The 26,537-nt window shown below is 38.3% G+C and overlaps 1 long non-coding RNA gene across 7 annotated transcripts; it reads right to left on the minus strand.

The window, feature by feature from the left end:
* Positions 1-14,609: 14,609 nt before the first annotated feature.
* On the minus strand, positions 14,610-21,789 carry LOC149661408 (uncharacterized). Of its 7 annotated transcripts, XR_016368871.1 has the most exons (5): positions 19,858-21,789; positions 19,736-19,791; positions 16,366-16,460; positions 15,075-16,232; positions 14,610-15,006 (listed from the first exon to the last, which is right to left on the minus strand). It is a non-coding gene; the product is annotated as an uncharacterized LOC149661408 (long non-coding RNA). The 7 variants fall into 7 exon arrangements; XR_016368874.1 differs by having other exon boundaries at positions 15,075-19,791; positions 19,858-19,925; positions 20,137-21,789; XR_016368870.1 differs by having other exon boundaries at positions 15,075-16,460.
* Positions 21,790-26,537: the final 4,748 nt, after the last annotated feature.

Consider the following 26,537-nt stretch of genomic DNA (forward strand, 5'->3'; position numbering starts at 1 on the left):
GAATTTTTGAAAGGCGAGATTTTATCTTACCAAGATCTCATTCACGTAAAGAGAGAACGTTCGAGTTTACCTTCATCTTCGCTACCATCAAGTACTACCTAGGCCCCTCCCTAAAAAAAACCGCCATTTTATCGATACACTAACACCGCCTGGTGGACTATCCATTCATTATTTATCGAAATTGTTGTTCTCGATCTCAATGTGAGGGAGACTGACTCCAGAATTAGTAGAAATGTTTATTAGAGCAACAGTTGATAGTGCTGGTTATGTCGATATAAATATAGACCGAATAGTAAATAGTAAAATAGACAATAGTTATTCGATTATTATAACAAGGAAAGGCCACTATTATTTTCCTTAAGTGTCAGAACAACCAAGGCTTACCTTTGAAACTTCAGGTAAATAGCCATATTTTATTAATATAATACCACGTTATTTTTATCTGTCCCTACCCCGATTGATAAAAAATATATTTTTAATAAGGCCGATCCGATGTTATTAATCTGAATCGTATACTAATACTTAACATTGTTGTCAATAGTTTCTTTCGACTTCTTGCCTAGGCCGACTCTCGAGTCGCTACTGGCCGCGTCCATTTAACATTTTATTCAGTAATTTCCGGTTAGTAGCTGGCGCGCTAAACCATACCCACTCGATCACGCGCGTCACGACGCAAGCCGCTCTCGCTATAGCTATAGCGCGAGCAGCGCAGCGTCTGGGAGCGCGGATCGAGTGGGCTATAGAAAAAAAAGATAACTCTGACTTCATGGAAGCGGAATAGACTGACTCGAACGTTCTCTCTTTACGTGAATGAGATCTTGATCTTACATAGAGTCGCTCTTCCTTCAGTAAAAGCTCGGATATTTGGCGGTATATCTAAATGAACCACCACGACGAATGTATTTTATTGGGATCTTAAAATATCGAATCTACCGTACGGAAACGGCGTGTTCAGCTCGAGGCTCTCTCTCTCTCTGATATATTATTTCCGATTGGCCCCTTTTCTTAATATTGATAAAGTCAAATATACTGAGGCTCCTAACCGCACTGGTTTTCGTATTTTTTTTTCCACAGGAGGCGATAGATTTTTTATTTACTTTATCGTTTCAGAAATTCAATTTGAGTTTAATGTTTTTCAGTATTTTTTCGGTACTAAATAGAAACGAAAGATTTCCTTAAAACGTTTTTAGTTCGTTTGAACTTACCGATGCGTTGAAATTTAAGAAACTCTCTTCGAGAAACGGGCGTAAAATGAGTGAAGAGGTGGTTTTAAGTTTTTAACCGCGTTAAGATTGAATGGCAGCCCAACCGAGCCGAGGCTTAACGTGTTTTTTTCTTTTAACCCAGGAGTGCCTCATACTATATTTTAAGGTATATACGCGAGGAAAATTTCCAGTCGGTTTTAATCGATTTTTAACGACAAAAGCAGATTATATAAATCTCTTCCACCGACAGAAGCATTTTTTGCTCTCTCCTCTTGGCTTTCAAGCTCTTTCATAAATTCGGAGCTCGTTGATAAGCCAAAGCGCCCTCCCAATGTTTACCGGTATTTTCTCGTGATTAATGTCTTTCTATATATCCCTTGCCCAAAGCCGCGGTATTAAAATGTCAAACAAATTAATGGCGACTCCCACACTACGCGCAAACTTCTCGCGTTTCTCTACAATTTCAAGTGGATACGTAAGGCAATGAAAATATTCTCTTAAAATATTGTCAAGCGCAGATAGTAAACATCGAAGCCATTTTCCCTTAAACTTTATTTGAAGACGTTGCATTTTTACTTTAAATCGCCGCGTTATGTTTCATATTCGATATATAAAATTCGAAACAATCTTATTTTCTATCTTTCTTATTTTCTTTTGGAAGTTAGTGGATAGAGACCTAAAATGAGCTAATACAGACGTCAATTAGACCTCAGAGAGTCTAGTACTACTACTTATATATTTTTACTACATACTTAACCCGTTCGTGACCAGTAAACCTGATGAGCAGTGCATAGAAAATTGCTTTCCTTCTGTTTTGCGCAATTCTTGCGTGGATCAGATAAAAACTTCGCAGGATGGTTAGAAACGATCAATTTCTTGCGTTCATTTTCGTCCCAGATTGAGTTCTTTTGATCTTAACAACTCTGTATGATCTTAACTATTAAATTCCCCGTAGGACATATAGTTTATATAGAAACTGGTATTCAGGGCTGTGGCTCTTCTTATTGGGTACCTATCTCTGTTGAAAATTATGAGACATGGGAGTTAGTAATCTCGGCCTCGCGATATCAACGTGAAAGGATAGTAGACTTGTAAGAAACAGCGTAGAATTTCCGAAACACGCCCTGTTTTTTAGAATGGGGGAACTCTCCGGTTATTTTGATAGCGTCAATCTTTTTTTATTGTCGTTAAACATACAGTCGCCATCAGCGCTTCTTACTAACTCTATTATATCTATATTCTTCTGTATAGAAATCATACATCATTCTTATAGTCAGTTTGCTTCTTGGAATAGGTATACATTTTTGTAATGTTAAAAATTACATGAATTCTAAATTCCCCTACATACTATTTGAGTTTTAATGGCGTCGCTGTAAATTCGTCTGCACTTCTGTCACTTAGGTATGTTAAGTACTCTGTTATTCTTCTGTAGTATCAATGCTAGCTTCGATTACACCAAATACCAAACCCTGTCTCAATGGGGTCCTAGATGGAGTCAATGTCAATGCTTTCAATTTTATATAATATAGCCCCGTAAATTAGTGCGGGACACCTGATTCTTTCGAATTGTAAAAGGGGAAAAAATAGAGCACTTCTCTTTTGGGTCACAACTAGTCTCCTCCTTTCACATACGCATAACCAAATAAATCTTCGGTTGAAATTTTTCCGTTTAAACTGCTCTCTAGAGGAAATAAACAAACATTTATGGCGTGTAATAGTAAACGCAATGGTTTACAGGGTTCAGTTAAATCAGTACGAAATTGCAAGGCCTACCTAGCTCGCTTCCAAGTTGCTAACCGACTATATGATATGAGGCTACTTGTGAGCCCCCTAGAGACGGGTCTCCCAGTATGACAGAATGAAAACGTGTTTTGGACAGATAGCTTTCTATATCCACCGGGTCTCATTCTTCTCGATCCTGCGAGCACTGTAATCAACTTTAACTACTCGTGTCTATTACACAAACCACACCCCGTTTTAAAACGTCCATTTATGTTACATCCACTTTTATGGCAGCGCACCAAATTGAAGATATGTTTTTTTTTCTCTTCCTTCCCGCGGGCCTCGGGCTCTCTGGTACCGGCATACCGTTTATAAGCCCAGAGCCTTCCAAGGAAGATCCCACAATAAATAAGAAAAAGGGAGGAGAGAAAGACGATCTCTTTTTACATGTCAGGAACCCAGGATGTGATATAATATTCGACTTTTTTTTTCCGGAATCCCAGTACAGGGTTATTTTTGATGTTGTTTATATATATTGGGTTTTCATAATGGTTAGTAGATTAACCATTTTTATCAAAAGGTATTTGTTAACCTACTAATGTTCGCCTGTGACGGACACCTTGAAAAGTGGTGACCAATTCCAAATTATCTACTTGTTGTATATCAGAAGCTATTTCACCCTGTACTCCTAAGAATAGATTTTTCTTCCGGAGAAGAAAAGGGCGAAGGAAAGATCTTTGAATGGAAATTCGCCAACGAGAGAAGATTCTCGGACTCCATATTACATTTTTTCTATACTCGCTCGTTCTTAAGAGTGTGAAATATATGCCAAGAATATGACAAATATCTTTCTAAAAACTAGGATGGGAGACTTTTTTATCCACGTTTGTTGTTATATAACAACCACGTAGCTTGTAGGAATGGAGTTTGGTGTGACCTTCGGATTGTCTATGGAGATTAGATACACGAAAACAAGAATAGATTATTTTCCGGCTCCGAGCACCAATATGGGAATAAAAACTTCGTACAATTAAGGAGTTCACAACCGCTTTTGGGGTTTCTCACATTACATTGAACACAAAGGATAAAACATAGTCATTTTGCGCATAATTCAATTGTATCGTGGCGTTTTAAAATGCTTAGTGAGTCTTAATCCTCTTGTTTGGAAATGATTAAGTACTTTTTCATCCGTGAAAGATTTATCCAAGCTGACATTTGAAAGCTACGATACAAATGTCACGCATATTTCGTTCTCGCGTGTTTTTCAGAAATTATTTCTAAAGTGGTTCTAAATTTCTTCCGACCTCGTAAGAACTAAAGGACCGTTTTCTCTTATTTTTTATTTCATGGTTCTTCCTAATTTTCAAGGACCCACATACTCGAAATATTCAGGCTACTTAAGCTCTTATTTTCTCCTTCTCTTCATTCCTCATAATTTGAAGAACTAGGGTTACTTGAAGCGATTAACCTGAAAAAAGAATCCTTCCAGACCGACTTACGAAGACTAGCTTTGATGTTCGAAAATACGTTTTATTATAACTTCTGGAAATGGTTCATCGACCCCTTTGACTTATTATATAGCTAAAGTAGAGATTGCAAATATGTTCGAGTTAATAGATTAATTTGGATGGCGGAAGATGAAAGACCTTGTTACCTTTCGTTAGTCTGCATGTTTATTATAGGCCTAAGGTAATCAATATGTTTTTTTCGATACTTATTCTGTGAACCCTTTATCACATCCAAGTGATACTGTAAACTTTAACGGAAGTGCTGAGAAGTTTTTTTCACTTACGAGTGAACTTATGTTGAACCAGTTGTCTCAGTATAACTTACTCTGAATAGGAATTTTTTAATATCTCAGTCTAGTCTTAAAGGGTTAGTGTAAGTCTTCTTCCGTTTGACACATCGTCTGAATTTAACGGCATTACTCTCACGCCATATTTTTCTCTACACATATATCCCAGATGCCTTAGCGGCAGCAAAAAGAAAAAAAATAAGGCAGAAAATTATCCGGTCTATCTCTTTTCTCTCGCTTGATTCGATGCTACAATTCTTTTTATATCATTCCTAAAGAAAGGAATGAAATAGGTTGCGATATCTACCGGGAATTTCATCTTTTCCCTTTCGCATTTTGCGAGAAAGAGGGAAAAAAATGGTGTGAGAAGATCTCCGGTTTCCTCGGTCGAATCTGATCAGTTATCAAAACTTAACGAAGCGAATCCGACTGAGGTATATAAGACTAGGCCGCGAGGAATCTTGGGAATAAAGAGAAAATAAAGAAAGTTTAAATCCCAGTTATGGGCCGACGGTTCAAGCAATACGGCTCGAATGTTACGGGGGATTTCTACGACTAGTCAAAGAAATTCGAAATTTTAGAGAAAGAAAAAAAAAATATTTCTCAGACTTGAAAAGGAAAAAGCTTCATCGTATTTTTCGAAAAATCTTTTAAACGAATTTCTTCGTCCGTAGCTTTTCAATCTGAACGCGTAAGGGAATTCTGAGCCTAAAATATTCGTCTACATTTAGGAATTAGACTTTTATCGGCCCAATTTATCCCTATTAATCATAACTCTTATTAAATTCAATAAGTCATTTTAAATTTCAGAATAAAGGCTATAATTTATAATATTTTCAATAATAATTTTATATTCGAAGCAATAATTCCAACGATGATTGAAAGATTTCTATCTTAAATTCGAAAGATTTCAAACCGACTTCAAGCTAGATTTTTAAATTTTGTAAAATATTACGGTGTCCTCTATTCTTGTATTAAAATGAAGAAGTTGGATAAAGTCAAAGAATAAGGCATGAAACGAAACGCGTCACTTGAACTCTTACAAAAAGAAAATTTTGAGTGAGATCTCGAGATCGGGAAAGAATTCTTTTTGCTGAGTCATCTTTTTCTCTCTGTATCTTTTTGGGGTCTCTCGTATGTCGAGTCTCGGGGTCGAGTTTTGGGGTTAGGGCCCGTCAGAGCTAGCCTTTTCTGTCGAGCTACACGGCTTAGCCATGCGAGAAAGTGAAGTCCGAGTCTTCCTGACCCTTTCTAGTGTCCGAGAAGAATCAAGGAGAGAAAAAAAGAAATATATTTCCATGGAAATGTTTTTCAATACCATTTTCTTTAGAGCTGCACGCTAGAGTTTTTCCTTCAATCTTTACGAACACTTTTTTGGTGAAGAGGAAAAATATAGCTGGACGGAGCATAAGTGAAATAATTGTCACCTAAGTTCAAATCTTCCCATGTCATCTTATCTAGGTTTAAAGATATAAATCTATTCACTCCAACTTCTGAAGAAAAAAAAGGGACTGGGAACGTTTCTGAAAAACTTAATGGCCAATTATTTTACTTATGACGTTTCTATATTCCCATTGACAAAATATATAGCTGATCCTTTACGCTGTACGTTTCCACAAAAAAGAAATACTCCTTGGCTGCAGCTTATCCTGGCGCTTACGGAAGTGGAAAAGATCTTGAAAATCCTTCCCCATTTCCTATTTATTTCTCTCGGAGTGAAATGAAAGTGCCTATAGCAATTACGTCCTCTTTTTCGGAAAAGACGGTCATGCCACGGAATGAAAAGACAAGGGAGAGAAGGACTATGGAACGAAAAGAAATGGGAAGAATTCTTAGGTTTCCCCCTTCCCCCCCCCCCCCCCGAAAAAAATATGGTTATGGATATAAAATGAAATTGGGGACCCGAGAAATGTTGCTGATGGGAAAAAAATCGCCCTCCTCCTTTTCGCGTTCTCTTTAAAGGGAAGACAACATGTTGCGCAATTAAGAAATTTTGCTTCATAAGAGAATTAACTAATCTCAAGTATTTCTGCGGGTATTATTCACTTTTATCGACGAAATTTTCTTAATTATTTATTTCTATTTTAATCGATAACTATATATATGTTTTTGGAGGTAATTAGCCACGGGTGGTTGTTTATAGGTGTGACGAATTAAATGTGCTCGCGTTCATCCGCTCTTTGTAGAAAGTTTTATTTTATTTTTGGCCCCAAAATTCTGACAGGCGTCGTTTTCGGACGTAACCGCCAAAAACGAAATGAAAATCGAAAAACCCGAGGAAGTGAGAAGGAATAATTCCTGGTTTGAGCTTCAAAGCTCGCTCTTTTTACGAAAAAAAGGAAAGGAAAAAATGTAGGGAGGGAGGGAGGAGGCGTATCCTCATTTTTAAAATAGCTTTCAATCTACTTCCCCTCCGCTCCTTCATTCTTTGCCTCTTTCTTTTTTGATCAAATTGTTTGGCGGTTTCAGTCTGATTTCGTTCAATATATATATAGGAGTTGGGCGTGTTTTTCGATACGGATTCTTAAAACCCCGCCGTATTTCAATTTGCGTTCAATTTAGCCCGGTGTTTTTCTCCTTCCCTTTTTCAGTATCTTGAAATTGCGGTTTCGATTACGAATTTTACGATTAGACCACGAATAAGTCTTTTTTTCCTTTTTTATACGGCCTATATCGTAATCGTTCGAGTGTAAAAAATCAAAAAATCTATTAAGAAGCTAGTAATTTTATACGCCGCGCCCTCTCTGTGCCCTCTCTTCGATATATCCCACCCTTTTCAAGTACAGGGTGTGAAATTGAATGTAAAATTACGTTGCCATCCATTTCAGTTTCCCTTTGCCAATTATTTTAGTATTAATTAAATTAATTAATGGCGTTTGAAAAACCTCTATACAAATTTAAATTTAAGCAAATTTTTGAGTCCTCGAGCGAACCTTTGACAACATGCAAAACCTGGTATTGTTTTATTTTCATAAAGATTAACACACTCTGTACATTGAAACACAAATTATTAAAGATATACTCGCCTAACCTAACCATATAAACAATAATCGTAGCTCTCTAATATATGCACCCTATTGCTCATATACGGGACTACACCTTGAATCGTCATTATTATTTTTTTGTCTCACCACTACTACTCGTAATTTTAACAAACCTTCGGGCCAAATGATCGAACCTCCCTTAATTACGAGAACCCATCGTGTGTAATTGCCAGGTGGAAGGAAGCAGGATGATTTTGTAATGTATGGAGATATGATTCACCTAAAAACAGTAAATCATACAGGGGTATTTTTCATATCGAATAGGTGAGTGAGGTTCATCACTGTACCGATGCGCAAAACTACACGCAGTAACACCTCCCATCTAATTATTCTCCTTGGAAGGAAAAAGGTAGTCATTAGATTAAAATGGACATATAAGTGATATAGTTCGATTTTAATCGATAACTTTGGGTTTTGGTCTGGCTCCGGTATGAGCGTGGTGGCAATAGCAGGCTCGTTTTATTAAGTGCGTGTTGCGTGGCAATGTCATCAATCACTTTTTAGGGTTGACAGGGGCCGCGAAACACGGGTGATATCACAAACACCTCTACCTTCTTCCGTCACGGACCAGGCTATAATCATAACGGACCGCTTATGAGATAGAACCTAAGGTATACTAACAACCACGATTTTTTTTACTCTCATCTTGCTTCTAGGCTGAAAAAGAAAACTTAGGGAAAAGTACGGTATACAATTCCCAACCCAAACTATAGGGATATATTCGTAGACATACACACCCTGTCATTTAGTTTAGGTGTGAGAAGATATGGTCTAGGACGAATTTTCTCTTCTCTATCATTTTCTTGACACCCGACACCATTTGCTGTTGATTAGATACGAATTTATTCTCGTTCCCAGTATAATTTCTTTTCATTCATAAGTAAAATATTTCTCGTTGAAGTTTATATCGTCTCAAAATAATGAGAATCTAGGGTACAACATGACAGCGTGTACCCTTAGTAACCAATCCTTTCTTGGAGGTACAGTACCACAATTTCAAAAAGAATGGAAGATAATCCTCTTTTTTTCCGCGATATTTTTTACGACTTCCCTCTTGGTTTTGACTTCTCTTCAAAAACTGGAATAGGGAGGTCCGTAACGTCATGTATACGCGAAGGGTTTCGCCCATCAAGGCAAACATTTCCGAAACTTTACGTCTTTGTAAGAATCTTTTAATAGGATTAGGTTTTCGGCGCTGAATTCAGAGGGTTGGAACGTTTGGTTGTACCGTACGTAAAGGATCCCTACAGAGGCCAAGGCTTAGCAAGTAGCCTCTACTAATAATTCTCCAAAGTGCTTTCGTATAAAGTTTCATTTCGAGAAACGAAACAAAAGTGGGCGATGTTTTTTTTTATTTTTTTTTTCATTCCAATTTTATGTTATTCCCGTCGGGGGCATGGTTTCACCATTTTACAATTCTCTTTAGAAATTTTAAAGGGACACTGCAACATTTATAGTTGAAATTTTATCGTTCATTGGGCATAAGGAAATTGATACTAAATTTGTATCATTAGATGACAATCATGTAATGCTTGATGAAGAGTCGAAGTCTAGTTTTAAGTTCCGTTCCCCTAGTCAAATTCTAGAGGACAAGTTTGAGACTTTCTTACAAACTAAATGGCGGGTGAATCATTAAAACCAGGGACAAACACAACAGACTTGTACCTTTTGTTTGTCACAAATTGCGTGGGCTGATCTTCCAAGAATGTACTGTTGGTAGGATCAAGAGAAAGGGTGTGCGTTTTATTCTCTAGCGGTATTCAATCACTGCGCAAAAGGTCCTATACGTATGAAACAAATTTATACGAAATCCCAGGAATGATCGAGGACATGAAACAGCACTTAAGGATTCTAGATTCCCGAATACCTTTCTCTCCTTTTTGGTTGCAACCTCTTCCTTCCTTCTTCTCGGACCGAGAGTGTTCCTTATACTGTCTCGCCCCCCTCTTATGATAGGGAATGAGTTTTATACCAATACCTTTTTGCCGCCTTTTTCCTGTTTCCCTAGACTGGTTATTTTTCCGAAGAGTAAGCGATGTTTTTAACCTTTACTTTCCATTTTCCTTACTCATTTCCCGTTGAGCTTTCGCCGTTTAGCACAGCACTTGAAGTAATGGGCAGTTATTTTGCTAGTAGAAGAAGACTTTTTAAGAAATGTCACGCTGTAATTACCCCCAAATAGCGCCAACATTATCTCCAATTAAAAATTTTCTAAATAATTTTGCGTAAGTGCGGGAGACGATCCTGCACGAAAACTTTGCTATGCGTTTAAAAGTTTTCAAGTGAGGCCTAACAGCTGCGCTAATTTCAAGGCCCGTAATAAGATTCTCGATGTCGCAATAACCCTAATATCATTAAAATTATTACAGATTTTCCAAACATTTATGCAATCGTTCGATTCCCTAACATTATGGACGAACGATATTTTAGAAGAGGGGGAACTTTTTTCATAAGTTCGTCGAATTTTATCGTTTCCATATCCTTAGACACGTTAATGCTCTTTTTTTCTGAACCCATATTTTTCCTAATGTCGCTCTATGTATTCCAATTTCCTACAAATGACACTATTATCTACATGTTAATGGCTTTCCTCACTTACCTTCTCGCGTTTTCCACTTTTTATCGTCATAAAAATGATTGCCTACGTTTCTACCAATTTCTACCTTTTTGCATCGGGTCGCAACCTAGAGAAATTTTTCGTGAACTTTTTTTCTTTTTTTTTAAGAGCGAATGGTATTAGGATATGAAATATTTAAACTGAGAGAGTTGAATGTTTATCTCTTGATATTTCAACTTATATGGAAGGAAATCTCTCACAGCTTTTTCAAATACAGTGTTCTTAAAATATGAAAGAGATTTCTAAACCTATAAAGTTTAAGCTTTGATCTACAATTCTAAAGCGGGATTAAAAGTTTCGATGAAATATACAGGGTGTTTCTGATAAGTCTGCCATAAATCAAGGGGCGTGTTCTTTGGGTCAAACTGAGTGGAAAGTGTCAAAGAACATGGGGTGTACAAGAATTTGCAACGAAGATATGGCCCCCCAAACATTGGCCCCTAAAACAAGAAAATATTCGAAAATGTAGACTAAAACAAATTCAGCCTTATCAACTTGTTTAGAAATATGAGACAATTTCAATAGTTTCCCTCTAACATCGTTATTGAACTTTCACCTGGCAGAAGTGTATTAAATGAGTAGAAGTATGCCTACTCTAGTAAAGTAAATTCAAAGTATCATGGTACCTTTCGGTTGATATTACTTTTATTCTTAACGAGTTAACATGGACGTTACAGGTATTGTTCAAAATGTCCACCAACGGCGTTAAGACAAACATGAACCCGTCTTTCGAAAGATTCTTGGACATGTTGGAAGATTCCTGGCATGTTCCTGATTGTTTGACAACCTTCAATAATTCGTCTTCGCAAGTCTTCCTCATCACGGACTTCATTCTTGTACACGATGTCTTTGAGATGACCCCAAAGATAGAAATCGCACGGATTTAAATCCGGAGATCTGGCTGGCCACGCAACTGGTCCTCCACGCCCAATCCACCTCAAATTAAACGTAGCATTAAGATGTTCTCTAACTGCACGGCTGAAATGTGGGGGTGCCCCGTCGTGCATAAACCACATGTCACGAAGTAATGCTAACGGTATGTCCTCGAGTAGTTCAGGTAAAGTGTCTCTTAAGAACGTGAGATATGCTTCACCATTTAGTCTGGGTGGAAGAAAATGCGGACCTAGTAAATGATTACCGACAATGCCGCACCATACGTTTAAAGAAAATTGCTGTTGGTGACTTCTAACACTAGTTGCGTGTGGGTTTAATTGGCGCCATTCGTGGTGGTTGTGATAGTTCAGAATTCCATCCCGGGAAAAATGTGCCTCGTCGGTTACTAAAAGGACCCGTGGAAATTGATTGTCCTCTACTCTGGCCAAAAACCACTCGCAAAAGTCGATGCGTCTTGGATAATCTGCCGGGTTAAGAGCTTGCACCTTTTGAATATGATACGGGTGAAACTGATGTCCGCGGAGAATTCGCCAGACCAAAACGTGATTAACATGTAATTGTCGTCCAACTTGTCTGGTACTTGTCGAGGGGTCCTCATCGAACATGGCAAGGACGTCTTCCTCGATTTCCTCCATGTCTTCTGGAATGTCTCGCTCTCGAACGTTGTTGGGTTGTACTTGTCCGATGTCCCTCAAGCGCCTGTCAACAGCCTCGAACGTACGACGATTTGGTATGCGTCGTTGCGGAAATTGTTCCTGGTATCGCCGCTGTGCTTCCACTGAATTGCCCTGCGCCAGTCCATACATGAGATGCATGTCTGCATATTCTGCATTGGTATACGCCATACTGTACTACCACACGTTCGTTCGAAGTGATACTGTGACGTTATCAACAACATCGCGTTTCTTTATAGCAAACCACCGTTTAGTTTTTACGTTTGCGTCATGACTGTCAGCATTGTTTTTTATTCACAAACGTAAACAATAAACGGTGGTTTGCTAAAAAGTCTTTGGGGTCATCTCAAAGATTTTTTTGACATCGTGTACAAGAATGAAGTCCGTGAATAAAAAACAATGCTGACAGTCATGACGCAAACGTAAAAACTAAACGGTGGTTTGCTATAAAGTAACGCGATGTTGTTGATAACGTCACAGTATCACTTCGAACGAACGTGTGGTAGTACAGTATGGCGTATACCAATGCAGAATATGCAGACATGCATCTCATGTATGGACTGGCGCAGGGCAATTCAGTGGAAGCACAGCGGCGATACCAGGAACAATTTCCGCAACGACGCATACCAAATCGTCGTACGTTCGAGGCTGTTGACAGGCGCTTGAGGGACATCGGACAAGTACAACCCAACAACGTTCGAGAGCGAGACATTCCAGAAGACATGGAGGAAATCGAGGAAGACGTCCTTGCCATGTTCGATGAGGACCCCTCGACAAGTACCAGACAAGTTGGACGACAATTACATGTCAATCACGTTTTGGTCTGGCGAATTCTCCGCGGACATCAGTTTCACCCGTATCATATTCAAAAGGTGCAAGCTCTTAACCCGGCAGATTATCCAAGACGCATCGACTTTTGCGAGTGGTTTTTGGCCAGAGTAGAGGACAATCAATTTCCACGGGTCCTTTTAGTAACCGACGAGGCACATTTTTCCCGGGATGGAATTCTGAACTATCACAACCACCACGAATGGCGCCAATTAAACCCACACGCAACTAGTGTTAGAAGTCACCAACAGCAATTTTCTTTAAACGTATGGTGCGGCATTGTCGGTAATCATTTACTAGGTCCGCATTTTCTTCCACCCAGACTAAATGGTGAAGCATATCTCACGTTCTTAAGAGACACTTTACCTGAACTACTCGAGGACATACCGTTAGCATTACTTCGTGACATGTGGTTTATGCACGACGGGGCACCCCCACATTTCAGCCGTGCAGTTAGAGAACATCTTAATGCTACGTTTAATTTGAGGTGGATTGGGCGTGGAGGACCAGTTGCGTGGCCAGCCAGATCTCCGGATTTAAATCCGTGCGATTTCTATCTTTGGGGTCATCTCAAAGACATCGTGTACAAGAATGAAGTCCGTGATGAGGAAGACTTGCGAAGACGAATTATTGAAGGTTGTCAAACAATCAGGAACATGCCAGGAATCTTCCAACATGTCCAAGAATCTTTCGAAAGACGGGTTCATGTTTGTCTTAACGCCGTTGGTGGACATTTTGAACAATACCTGTAACGTCCATGTTAACTTGTTAAGAATAAAAGTAATACCAACCGAAAGGTACCATGATACTTTGAATTTACTTTACTAGAGTAGGCATACTTCTACTCATTTAATACACTTCTGCCAGGTGAAAGTTCAATAACGATGTTAGAGGGAAACTATTGAAATTGTCTCATTATTTCTAAACAAGTTGATAAGGCTGAATTTGTTTTAGTCTACATTTTCGAATATTTTCTTGTTTTAGGGGCCAATGTTTGGGGGGCCATATCTTCGTTGCAAATTCTTGTACACCCCATGTTCTTTGACACTTTCCACTCAGTTTGACCCAAAGAACACGCCCCTTGATTTATGGCAGACTTATCAGAAACACCCTGTATTTTCAAAATGTGCCAGGGGCAAATTAATTGCCATTGAGTTTTTAGTTAGTATTAAATCTTATAAGCCGATTTACATTTTGATAATGTGGTCTGAAAACAACCTAAAAACTCCGCAATAGGGAACATTTGGCCTACGGTGATCGAGTTTTTCATTTTAATACATTTTAAACTGATTAATTTATGTTTATAGAATTTATACTAATGTTTTCGATTTGAAATTCTAGGGATAGGGTTGAATTTATTGTAAATGGATCTTTCAGAGAATGTTTAGGGGGATGAAACTTTATAAATCTTTCCCGAGTTTTAAGCGAGAATTGTTTTTTATCGATTTTACTTTCGCGTGAGCGAAGAGAAGGAATTCGAAATGTAATTCCATTTGGATGATAGCCTACGAAACTCCCTCCATCTTATACCCAAACTCAAACTATCGCTTACTACTCATCTCTTTTCATTAAACGAAAAAGAGGGGATGGGTTGGCTGACAAGGTATACTCGCAACCATTATGCAACAAACATTCGTCAAAATGGTTTAAGATTTTACTCAGTATCTTCTCTTTACTATTCGGCAAATATTTGTTTTATCCCCCGCACGCAATTGCGCTCTATTAAAAGGTTCCTTCTATAAAATACTGCCGTGTATTTTACCTGGATAAATGTGTATTTTGTACATCGCTACGTACATGTACGTGTGTTTAAATTAAACTTCCAAGGTATGCAGGTTTTTTCTCTTTTATTCAAAAGAGTATTAGTGTTACAAATTTATTTAATTTAAGAAGACACAAGCAATAAATTTATCTTAAAACTTAGTAGTCTTGCGAAGTCCATGGGTGGTCATTTCAGTCCCCACTCTACATTACCATGATTTGCTTCATAGAAACACGTAAGTGTTTCGCAAAGATGATTGAACGTATATTTGATATCACATGCATGTCGATTTGCACATGAAAACCTAATTTACAATAATAGTTCACATCAAAATAACTCAATGTTCAATAGAAAGATGAACATGAAGCACATATTGGGTTTTCTCCATCCAAACTACAATTGAATTTGAATTATATTGTGATGTAACATAAACAAATACAACTGTGTTGTTTCTTCCTCGTTAATCTATCAGGGCATGAATAATTCCTTATAGCGAAATAGAAACACGCCAAATTGAAGAGGGAAAAACATACGCTGTCTTAGATGGTAGCTTCTTCGCCGTCTTTCAAAGAATTTGTTGCTATCTGCCAGATCCTCTTATCCTTAAGCCCCGTAATGTTATGCTAATCGGCTTACCATGGCATGTATTTTGATACACAATTCAGGACTCAGAGTTTTGGAAAGAGTTATTCTTAAAATAAATTATATTTCCTTGGCCTGTTTTTCTTATCCCTGATTATTCCTCGAAATCTGTCTGGGGTCTCGCTCGAATTAGTTGTAGACTGGCTCTGGTTTCTCTTCTGATTTCCTTAAAATCAAATTAGGCCCTGGGGGTTGGTTGGTTAGTTTGTTTGCGGGACATTCCATTTATTGATCAGAAAACTTAATTACCGACCCATTATACGGATTTTGTTTTTCCTTCTACGTATTCCCTGTCAGAATCATTGCCTTTTTCGCCCCGCTCCGGCCCATATTGTTTTACTTTGTTTCTTTTCTCGTTATAACTGGGTAATAGTTTCTACGAAAGGGCGGGAAAAAGACCTCGTGCGCTCGTGCTAGACTATCGTACACTCATTCCATAATTACAAAGCATTCATGTACTAGATTAATGGGTCCTTTTTGTACAGTTGTGGGCCCCAGACATTAGCTTATAGAGGTCTCCGAGAAACTCTAAGCTTCTCCCTTCTGCTTCAGACATACTACGTGCGGAGTGAGATTTGGCGCATGTTTATTTTGCACGAAGTAGCGATTATTTTCCTTAGTTTCAATATTTTCTTAATTTGAATCTAATTCGACTACAGTTTTCGATGTTATAATCACGATAACAATTATATTGTTAGAAATTATTGCGCCTTAAGTACTATAATATTAAAGAAATATATAGAGTTTAATCGAAGGATGATATAGTCTAAAGCGGGTTGTTAATGAAATGATTCGTAGTTGCCAACGTTTGATTCTACTATGCAATCTCGATCGTATTTAGTCTAATTTAAACGAGTAGACTTTACCTTTGCTAAGTCCACATTTACTTGTGTAACTTGTAAGTTTGAATTGAAAGATGCCCTGGAGTATTTCGTTATGTCCTATCGATTGAGTAAACTCGATGACGAAGACCCGTTATCATCAGACTGTTGCAAACATTAACCATCGCTCGAGTTCTAGAAAAGGTCTCTCCTATTGCGGCGCGAGTTCTATAGAGACGGGGATAATAAGCAAAAGAAAGCTAAGACATACAGTAGGCTTTGGAAAATGAGACGAATTGTCTACTCGTATGGCCGACTTCCAGGATCTAGAGTTGGTACAAAGTAAAGAAAAAAAGATTACTTCGGAAGTACTCTTTGCTAATAATGGTCGGACTCTGAGAATAGTGTCCTTTCGTCTCTGCTTTTCTTTTGCAGCGTGGCTCGGGTTAAAAAAACCTGAAATCGGAAAAATTAACTTTTCAAAATCATCACTCATTTTCTGCATTTCACACTTGCAATATTTCTCTAATATTTTTGATTCCCGTTTTTCATAAGAGCGTGTTTATTGATCTAAACCATACTCTGTTTTAGTAATACCACCCTAGTAACAATATATCAGTATATTTCTGAATTTTAAATCAACCTAGGTAGCTTGTCGTAATTAAAAACGCGTTAGCGAGTGACTCTTTTTGCTTTATTTTTTCCAAAAGGCGAGGCTTCGTGCAGGGTAATCCATCATCCTTTTGTTTTAAATTCATATAAGAGGAGGTTCAAATATCTATACAGAACGAAAGCGGGGGAGGGGGGCAAAGGAAAAGGGATCAACTTTACCGTTATCGGTACTGTTGGGCCTTGTACACCTACTTTAATGTTAATATTCTTAAATGTATGTAATATGTATTGTTAATTTTTTAACTACATCACGAAAAGTTATAACCGTTAAAAGTTCGAAACTACGCCAATGGTTTTGTTTTTTTAAACCAGAAACTAAAGACTGGTTGAACTTCTTAGGGATAAGGAATTAATTTATGGTATGTTACAGAAAGGGCTCTACTGTCCCCAAAAAACAAGATAAGAAGAAACGTTATGTATAGTAGGAAAGTTTAGGAAAATCAAAGCATAGAGCCTCGTGAAGTATTTTGTTAGGACTAAGATATCTCAGCTTTTGCGGTATGGTCTATCCTCGAAATGACGCATCGCTTTTCCTCGGAAGTTGTTCGGAGTATCACGCACTCACTATCTTTCCTCTTTTCTCCCCGTGGAATTTAAATACCATTTCTCTCTCGCGACGAGTTTTATCAGAAGCCGCTGGAGAAGATTAGCCTATCGTCTAAAGCCAAAGCCCACGCCGTACCGCTGTTGTTAAGTTTATTCCGAATACGGTAGGCCGCAACAAATTTGTCTTTTCCTTCCCTGCGAGTACAGCTGGCTTTTAAGGAAAAGGAAATGCTGTACAGGGTGTTACTGTTATTCGTTATTGAAGTCAAATGAAGCTCAAGTCAGATATAAAACATCTTTTTCTCCTCAAATGCGTCAAGGGACACTAGATCTAACCGGAGATCGAAGTACTTAATTATTTCCATGATACTTATCACAAGCTTCAACGAGTTATCGGGTTTTTGTTAAATGGAGTTGGTGAAGAAGATCTCCACTCCAACTAACCATTCCACGAAGTCCTCCTAAATCCCTAATTTCTGTTCTGTTATGACACTAGTTTGTGTATTGCACCCTGTAAGGTTGGTGGGTACTTAACGAAAGAACTCCTTTTATTCCGACTTATACATCCCCGCACGTGATTCCTACACTTTCATTCCACCCCATGCAGCACTCTCTCTGTAGTTGTAGTTTCCTTTTCTGGATGGTGATTAGTTGCTTCCCTTTTCTTCTCCGCCGCCTCGTTAGACGTTGGTCGACATGTTCTATAAGAGTTTACACGCTCTATCGGCATCTTTTCAGTTACCATGGACTGATGGAAAATGTCTTATTTTCCCCAAGACTTTCTTCTCTTCTCTCTCCTTTGATTAGGAATCTCGTTTTCGCGGTTAGTTCACTTTTAATCAGCTTATGTTCGCGCTATTTTCGCTCGCTCTTTGTTCTTGTTGTTGTTCTTGTAGAGGTAATTTTAAAGTGCTCTTCCGGTCAGGGAAAATTACATTTTAAATGAGAATGAATTCTCGCGCGAAGCATTTTTTGAACTGCTTTGAACCTAAAGCTTTCATCTTGAAAATTAATATGGCACTCTAATTTGTTATTGTTTTTCTCCAAATAAAATTGATCTATTGCTGGTGCTATTTCTAGTTTCAACAGGGAAACTATGGAGGTTTTTGATCTGAACCACTTCGATTTAACCTCAAATTGATGGCTATAGTCGCACCGACATTAGGGGCAATAAGTCGTCGCTGTTCAGATTTATTGTTTAAGGATATCGAACTACGCTAGGAAAATAGTCTATTAGAGTGAAACTTCGCTGAGAATAAATAGGAAAAGTTTAGTATCCCTCCAGCAGCCGCTAGCTGCCATATGGGATAATTGGGAGACTAAAATTCTATCCTAAAAGTCATTTTTCGTCGGCCAGTAAATGAGTTTTATTTCTCTTCTTCCAAGGGTTGGTCTCTACCTTCTATGAGTATATATACCTACCCAAAAAGGGATCTTAAATAGCTTTCTCTTACTAAAACTTTAATGGGTCTGCCTGCCCCAAAACGATTCCATGGCAGTTCTTCTAACAAACATCCGTGCGCTTTCTCATCCCCTTCTAGACAATCCCTTAAACCCTTCCTAGACCTTTTTCGGTCGCTCGGAAGTGAATCAACACGACTGCCTTTGAGATTGTTGCGGATAGTGGTACGGCTATGCCTTACCGGTCCAGGTTCGAAAAAGTCTATACTTATAAGTTAGTTGGTTTGTGTAACTCGGCAAGGAGATATATATTTCTTATATTTTTTTCCAGTTTTTCTTACTGGGAGTCATTTCTGATTTTATAGCCGTAAGAAAAGACGTCGGCCTAATGTCTTTAGTTTTGATTCTTTTCTTCTTTCGAAGCCGGGGAAAAGTACGAAATGTATAGGCGCTTTTCTCTCTCGTTCTCTCCAGACTTCTCTATACAGTATATCACATTCACCATATGTTAGTAATTCGCATTTAAGTAAGAAATTTTCTCAGCTTAGTATTTGTACACTGATCGGTTAGGCAATTCAAAAGTAACTTCGGTAGACCATGGAAGGATCAAATGAAAAAATGGTAAAATTCTCATAGGAGGACCTAATTTGAATAAAGCATAAGAATCAAACTCTCTTAGACACAGTTGCCACTGTTAAGATGGTATATAGGAAGATATAAACTTGGTGATGCGTTATTTTACTTACGATATCAGTTACGTGTATACCTTTCCTTTTATTATCCTTTCCAGGCTCCGGTACGAAAAACCGAGGAAAAACTAACAAGTTCGGAAAGAGATGGCTGGCCCATTTTGGCTTTTTCTCGCGCGTTTTCTATTGTATTAAGGATTCGCGTATACCGTAGGTGCATGGCGGTCGCGTCAGGACCCTCGTATATCCCTGTCAGCGCCTTATACGAATAGCCCAAGCCGGACAGTGATCGATTCAGGGGGCCATCGGAAACAGAAAGCCGAACTGGTATTTTCGGTACGGTCCCGTATTTATTTTTACGCCCTCCATCCTTCCGACACCGCCTAGACTCTTAACTGTAAAAGGAAAAGAGGGTTTTCCTACTCTTCATCCTCTTTTCCTGCTCCGCGTCTTCTCTTCCTTCTCTTTTCCAGCCTCGGCTGTCAGTGTAAAAGAAAAGGGAGCCACGTGTGGAAGGGCTATTAGAGAACTTGAGAAGTTCGTACCTCCGCAACAGCTGCCGTTGCTAGATTCCTATTCCTTCGTTCCTGCCTTCCTAGTTTTAGCCATCTCTCTAATATCATAGATAACATAATCTTCTTTAAAGTATGTAGCTGGCCTTTCTTCATCACGTATGAAAGGGAGCCTATTCTAGAAGCTTGGATATATGGTGCCCTATTAGACTATGTTAATCCAATGGCTATGATTGCCCCGTTTCATAAGACAAGTTCGTCGTTATAATGGGTTTAGCATTATATATAAAAATAGAAAAAAGGCACACTTACGGTTGTTAAATTACTTCTAGTACTACATATACTAACGCATTCGCCTTCATACTATCAACCAAACTCTGTCGTTTACTAAATACGGCGGGCTAGATTTCCATCGGATGGGTTATGGAGTGTGGCGGGTAACGACAGCTCAGTAATTAAAGATGACGTTGAATAACCGATCGCGAACGCGAAACTAAGCCAAAATAAAGAGTATACCTCGACTTTTTTTACCGTTTATACGTAGCTAAAATATCGCGTAGTTAACTTCAGAGGCAGGCGACTCGGGTATCTCGAGTGTCAGTGTCGATGTATTGGTGGCTGATTTTATATACCCCCTTATTGTCAAGTAGTCCTGTATTAGTATTCGTTAAAAGACATAAATTGAAGTACAATAATAAGAAAAATAGTTCCGATTGCAAAAGCTAAGATAACCCGGTTGTTGATTTGTTCGCGGAACTCATTGTTTTCGCTCCTTGTTCTCAAATTATGTGTTTTTTTTATAACCAAGTACTTCAATATTGATCTCGTTAATTTTAAGCCGATCTACAACACTCAATGAAAATGATAGCACTTGGGATAGCCTTTACATACTGAGAAACTCTTCAAGACCCCTAGTTGTTAACAAGGGTTTGGAATCAGGTAAACACTTGTAACAATGCATAGAGGCTTAAGGATGGATTTACGGCATCCTATTCTAGACAACTGAGGTGGGTATACTTTTCCTGAATAAACCGAACTCTTCCCGTCTCGAACGCCCCATAATCTTCAGAGATCTCCTTTCTGTATATCTATACGAACGCCGTCACGGGCTTTGTTTCGCGAAGTTCTAAGCTCGAGGGAAAATGTTAGGCTTAACCTTGTCAAATATATACTAAGTTCACCTATATTTATTCATACCATATCCTAAATTTTCAAAGCTTCTGTAAATTCTATTCGATGGGGATTCACCATCTTACAAAGGTTTGGGTTCAGGGTCGAGTATCACGTCCCCACTGAAACGTTTCAGAGGTTATGCCTCGGTTGAAAAGCCTGAAACACTTTTATGGCAGATTTTTGCTAACTCTCTGGTGGTTGAAAGGATTTCAGATTCCAAATTATGTCCAAAACTTTAAGACGCGTGTTTTGTTTTAAATTTTGTTTACAGCGGGAGAGGTTAATCTCATGAAGATGTTACGTATGAATTTATTCAAACTGAGAAAATAAATTCCCTCTGTACCTTAAATATGAACTTAAGTAAAATAATCTAGTAACAAATATGATTTTTCAGCAAATGAAATTTAATTTGTACTAATAATTAATACCATTTTATGCTTAGCTAAATTAAAACTCAATATCAATCAACTTAGAGTATTTTGCTCACTGATCGAGATAAAAGTATTTGAGTAAAAAAAATTGTTACCGAAGCTTAGTTGCTACTACCATGTTCCCCTAGATATAGTTTGGAACATGGGTATTAGGGAGACAAACGTAGCTAAAAACGGCATCCATGTAAGGAATTGATGGGATTATTATTCACTTTTCACGAAAAGATTCACCCATTCTGATTCTTACAAAAATCTTAGTGAGCTAGAGGAGGAAAGAAAGGATTTCCCTATCCTCTTCCTCAGCAACGATTGAAGCTCCCCCGTTGAGAAGAATAGTTTTTGGGGAAAAAGAAGGCCCGGCTTTACCCTCAATATACAGGGTGTTTGTGAAAAGTCCATCAACAATGAAAGAGAATATTTATTGGGCCATTTTGAGTCGAAAATGTTCTATGACATTTTGCCGTCCGAGCCACTGTTTTCAAGTTATGATTGGAGTAATTTACGGATGACCCCTTAAATTTAATTAAGAAATTGAAAGACAGCGCTAATTTAATGAAGGGGTCATCCCTAAATATTCAAATCATAACTCGAAAACCGTGGTTCGGACGGCAAAATGTCATAGAACATTTTCGACTCAAAATGGCCCAATAAATACGCCCTTTCATTATTGATGGACTTTTCACAAACACCCTGTATACTTCATAATCTCTGACGGGTTGTGAAAGATGCCGCGATGCATCCTGGATCTTATAGGGATTTTTTTTTCCTTTCCTGACTTGGAAAACGAATGAGAGCAGAAAGGAAAGACTTTCCCGAAAAAAAAACAAAAAAACAATGGACCCAGCTCTCAAATTTCTTCTCATAGGCTTACCGGTTTTTTTTTACAACGAACCCAAAAACCCTTTTTTATTTCATAGTTTTTCCTTCAAGAAATTGTCTTCCCTATTATTTCCAGGAGGGAGTCTTCTTGTTTAGAAATAATAATGAAAAATATTTCGTAGAACCATTTATCAAACTCTGTAGAAGTATATATATAAAGAGTCGAGTTTGTGCTGCCGGGTAAAATAAAAACTATTTTAGACCTTATCCCACTCTTAAGAAAGGAGGGATAATTTTCAAGAGAAATACATACCCAATTCAAACCTTGTTGGCTGGAACATTTTTAACAATCGCTTCCACGTATTGTAGAATCAGAAACCCGACAAAACCATGGTCCATTCGGGATGGAGAAATATGTTTTATTCTCGTCTAGTTTTAGCTTTCTTTTTTATAACTCATAAGCCTATTTTGTAAGGGTTTCATAAGTGAGAATCTATATATAGGGACAACCTATATAATCGTAGCCGAGTATCTGATTTTCTATGTGTGTGTTGAAAAATTTTACAAAATTGACTTATATTTTTACCACAATTATTTTTAACCAAAATTGAAGAAAAACTAGTCTGAACTGTTTTTTACTGTCAGTTTTTGAGCCGGCGTATTTGTTGAATAGTTTCTTGCTCCTTTCAAAGGGATCTTAACCCTGCAACGACAAAAGGAAAGACTAAAATTACTCTCGTCCGTATTTCGAGCGCACGCTTCTATCTCGGAAACTCATCTTTTGGATTTTGCTCTTGGACTTCACTGGCTTCTATTCTTTCAAAGAAGCCACGAGGAAAAGGAAAAAAAATATTGTTTTTCCCGACACGCTTCTTTCTATGTCCGGAACGTTAAAGTCAATATATATAAGAGTTCCGCCCATTCGCATTCTAACAAACCCAAAAACCTCCACCCGATTATGTCTTCTTGGAACTTTGGTAAAAGGTTTTTCGTCCGACGATCATACGCGTACACCCATAAGTAAATCTCTATAAAGTTTAAGTTTATGTCTTCCCAAGCTCGCCATAACAATCGTGCCGTTGTTGTTGTTTACGTTTCGATTCGTCGGACCTTTTCAGTAGTTAATACTTGAAGAACTCTTTGCTAAGGTGAAACGCTGTAGTGCCTACCATGGACTCGAAACCTAGGGTCTTAACGTAGAAACTTAATAAATATTTGACTTATGGTGGGCGATATAGGGGTGAAGATGATAGGATGATAGGAAGGAAGAAGATGGAACATGGTGGTGTATACATACCCGAGTCTGACAGTCTTCTACTTTTCCTCTAGTCTTCTGGTGACTACCGGTTTCGCCTTTATCTCCTGTACAACCCATCCCATATTCGAGGAAGGTTTTCTTTTGCTATATATACCCAGTTTGCCTCCAACCCTAGTTTCCGTCCGCTTCCTTCAAAATGGGATAGGCTTTTGGAATTCCGTTAAGATTTCCCTTTGTTAGGCCTGCCACGTCAGGCACGTAGGGATTTCGTGTCTTCTTTTTTTTTCTTAGTGCCCTTTTCCCGGCGACTGAGTCCCCTCCTGATTTCCCCCGAGATATTTGTAGCAATTAACTACGGCCGACTTTAGTCTCCTTTTACTTATACCATGACCTTACCGTCAAAATTTTTGTCAGCCTTTATTATAAGTTCCGCTCATCTTGACTTCAGTCGTAACTCCGAAGACTTTGCTCGTTTTACCAGAAGAATGTAGCGAGAAAATACTGAATCTATAACCTGTTCCTGTACTAATCCATATCAGTTTGGCTTACGTTAATGGAAACCAGATCAAGATGTTTTGACCATTATTACCCAAAGATTACGCTGCTAAATTTGTACTTTAGATAGAGCACACCGAATTATGGGCTTCTGTGACTAAAGTTAACCGCACTTCCATCGACTGTATGCCTGTTATTATATGCTGAGAATGTCTTCTTGTCGTTTGTCTAGAAGGATGGATTGATGAATCCCAAAATTCCCCTGGCCTCGCGCTATCCTGGAGCGCGTTCATCAGTCAAATTCTTATTATTATAAGATATTTTATTGGTTTTTTATAGCAAGTTGGAGCTTTAAATATCTTTATTATTATTACAGCATCGATTCGATTCCTAAAAGTTGAAAAGTTTGTTTAAATCTGCCAAGGTGAATATTAAAGGATAAGCTTGGTATGGCGCCTGCGAAGTACGTCATCCAGCGTTGGGATTAGTTTTAAATTAGAAAATTTCTCGTCGTTCTCTCTTTTTGGGATTCCTACGTTCAACATAAAGTTAACACACTCTTTCCTATGCATATCCTTCGTAATACCTATACAGAAATTTTAATGAGAAAACTGGTGGAATATTTCCGTGCTTTCGAATATATTTCGAAACTGTTTATATTGGAAATTCCGTACGTTAGGAACTATATATCTAGCGGGGGAGATCTGTTAGGAAGGGTGAGTAAAGGTTACGTGTAGTCGGATCCATATGCGAGAAAGAAGACCACCAATTGATGTGAAACGCAACAGACCTAGTCCCTGTGTTTGAGGAAACCCCCCAAGACCTTTAGTTTCTCATCCTGCTATACCTTGGACAAGTATCGAGGAATATAAATATACCTTTGTTTATTTACTTCTGCGGATAATACAAGAGAAGCGCTTTACTTTAACGTACTTTAGCACGTCCCTACCTTGAAATCGTAATTCAGTGAGGGTGTCCTAGGGTGAAGGAAATGAGGGATATTATATAAACAGAATATATTCTCTCTCTCGCCTCTTTTGCGAGTTAAAACACCAGAGTTAATATCGTCCAAATTAAACCCGCAGGTATTCCTATTCATCTCGCTTACGGAAATATAATCACGCGATCCAAACGGATCGCTTTACTATCCGAAGTTCTAACAACTCGCCGACCACATTCTTTTTGATGAATATTGTTGGACTCGAAACGCGGCGTTACCCCCGACAGCTTTGGGCCGACCACCGACAAGGGGATATGAGGGAAAAAGGAGTTGATGTTACGTTACTGCTATGTACCTAAACCCAGATTCGGTATACAGCTTGGTCCGATCAATTAATTAAGTTTGGGGAAGGTAATCAGCGAAGAGCGGACGTCCTAGAACGTAATCAAATTTACCCTCATGCATCGTATACTTTGCGAGAGGCCAAATTCTTCCCTCATATTTATACAATTAGGATAGACCATCGCGAAGTTTAGGTGTGGCGTGTATTTATTAACACCGTTCTCTCTTATTATAATAGAAGGAAAATCGTATAAGTGAAGTAATTATTCGCTAAGTTTTTAAGGAACTGGCCACGATTTACTCCTTATTTTTCGTTTCAACGTTTAAACTTGTGGATATTTAGTTTACTTATAATGTAACTGAAAGATAAACCAGGGAAAGAGGAAAAGCTTAGAGTATATAGAAAATCGCAATTTGGTATATACATATATATATACATTCCCGACCCTTTATTTTGCAAACTGTAAAACCAAAAGCGAGTTGCCCCGACCCTTCTCTGTTTTTGATATAACCGGGCATATAATGAAAGGGATTTTACATTGCAACGGGAGGTCCGTTGCTTATTCGGCGAACATAGCAGGGTTGGGGATTTCGTTTTCATCTACTAATACGAGACGGAATAATCAAATTTCATTAATCCTTCGCCCTTGTCAAATCTAGGACCATCTATCATCATTAGGGTTAGTTCTTATTTTTATATCGTTCTTATTTTTATATCCTGTCGGCCGACCAATCATCCAACCAACCAACGTCTCCTAGAGCTCTTTAATATTATAGCTTAGCTCTTCTTTGTGGTAGTACTGGGGCTAAGCCATGTCCAGTGTTGTTGATGGCAACGCGTTAATAGTGTTGATAACTTTATGAAAGGCGAATTGGCCAAGGCACGAGCCCTCCATGATAAATATAAATTGGATCCGGGAAGGTGCAGTACCAAGGCATAGCATTTCAACCCGAAATTCTAGCAGGCAAAAAACATCTATTAAACCCTGCAGAGATAAAAGTAGTGGTATATATTTCAAAACGACATTAATTGCAATTGGATTCCTAATTTTCTTAAAAAAGGAAACGAAAAACTTGTGCACTTGTAAAAAAATGACCGCTATTTCGAAAAAGGCCATTTAAGCTTAAAATCGACTCTTCTTGAATAGGAAGGGTTAGCAAAACTTCTAACCCTCTTTATGTTACGTCTTTTAACAGGATATTAAAAGGGTTATTTTCCATTGCGTTCTTATTAATGTCTCTGATAAAAACGCCT

The sequence above is a fragment of the Phalangium opilio genome, unplaced genomic scaffold (assembly GCF_054372755.1).
Source record: "Phalangium opilio isolate 3A_F unplaced genomic scaffold, DU_Popi_V2 ptg000070l_1, whole genome shotgun sequence".
NCBI classification, from domain to species: domain Eukaryota; kingdom Metazoa; phylum Arthropoda; class Arachnida; order Opiliones; family Phalangiidae; genus Phalangium; species Phalangium opilio.